The 1,695-nt window shown below is 38.8% G+C and overlaps 1 pseudogene; it reads right to left on the bottom strand.

The window, feature by feature from the left end:
• Positions 1-1,595: 1,595 nt before the first annotated feature.
• Positions 1,596-1,695, bottom strand: LOC113325550 (annotated as a pseudogene).

Here is a 1,695-nt window from a genome sequence, read left to right on the forward strand (position 1 = left end):
CGACGCGGACTTGTTTTTAGGGTTTTAGATTTATTTTTTTTTATTTTTTTTTTTTTTTGTCTTTTTTATGTTTTTGGGTATTTATCTTGTGTCTACAGGTTCTGGATCATAAAGAAAATTGAGCCAAGGAGTTTGGTGATTTCATAAAGACTTGGAGCTAAAGATTAAAGCAAAAAGAACAGAAAAGAAGACAATTTTTTTAGACAATTTTAGTTTAGGGTTTGTTTATTTTATTTAAAAAAAAAATGTATTAGGGTTTATTATTTTTGTAATTTTTCTTTATTTTTTTGGACTTTTGGACTTTGGGACATTATTTTTTTATTACCCTACGGAAGGGTACTTTAAATATAAACTGTTTGCAGAGAAGGAGGACAATTACGATATTGTCTCTGCACCTTGGGTTCGTACACTAGACATCGGAGTCAGTGGCCCGAGTCGACTACAACCGATTCATCCCCCGTCTGGAACGGGAGGTAAGATTCTAAACACTCGCGAATCCCCTGTCAGCGAGTTACTGGACTCCTTCGTATGCATATATGTTGAGGACTGAATACGGACATTTATTTTTCTAGTAAAGGGCAAGGCCTGGCCATACAAGATAAGGGTTCGGATTTCATCACCGTTCTCTTCTTGCCCGCTTTAGGAACACGTAACCTACGCGAACCTAAGCCTAAAATTTTGACTAGAACGAGACCGATAGGGTAACGAGCTTAACAGGAAAGTCATTCGAAAAATATTGGTTACTCTTTTAAGCATACTTCGAAGTTCTTGACGGTTTCTGTAAGTTGAATGCGTGACTGCGCCGCCTTGTAATACCGGTGAGGCCTTGGGTATCAAAGCTCCACCGAGCTTCCCTCGCCTCTATTCAACTTACGTTAACTCGGATTGATTCCAGAGGGGTTTGCTTAAATTGTAACGAATTCCCGTTCGAAGGATTAGAAGCTGGTCTAGAAACAATCTAAGTGGAGCCATCATGCTTTTGTTTGCTAGAAATCAATAGGTTTGATTTGGTTGAGTCGGCCTTGATCTGTGTTTGCTTACCCTTCCAATTTAGAAAATTCTATTGTATGCCTGAACGTAAAAGAGACGCACTAGGTAGATTTGTTAAAGAGAAACCTAGTAGTTCGAAGCGTCTCGATTACCTTAATCTAGAAAGTCCGGCTTTTGAAGAGTCTGTTTTTGAACGTTCTTTGACTGAGGAGAGAATCCTGTTGCTCCGATAGCGCCAGAAATGGCAACTTTGAAAGCTTTGTTGAATCCAACTAGGACTACCCGTCCTTCGTGTATTAAGTTAGCTGAAACGGAGGCACCCTATGAACTGAAACCTGGGACCTTACAGATGCTCCCAATCTTTTTAGGGAAAGAAAATGAAAACCCTTATTACCATGTTAGGGATTTTGAGGAAATTTGTAGTACTCTAAGAATTAGAGGCTTAGATGATGATGCTTTGAAACTTAGGTTATTCCCATTTTCCCTGAAAGATAAGGCCAAGTCGTGGCTGTATAGTTTGGACTCCGAGTCAATTGAGACATATGAACAACTTACATCTGCCTTTTTCAATAAGTTTTTCCCTAGGCACAAAACATCGTCTATTAGGACGCAAATATGCACATTTTCACAACAAGAGGGAGAATCTTTATATAGGTATTTGGAAAGGTTCAATGATTTATTATCCCAGTGTCCTCATCATGGTTT

This window comes from Papaver somniferum, chromosome 11 (assembly GCF_003573695.1).
Source record: "Papaver somniferum cultivar HN1 chromosome 11, ASM357369v1, whole genome shotgun sequence".
NCBI lineage: Eukaryota > Viridiplantae > Streptophyta > Magnoliopsida > Ranunculales > Papaveraceae > Papaver > Papaver somniferum.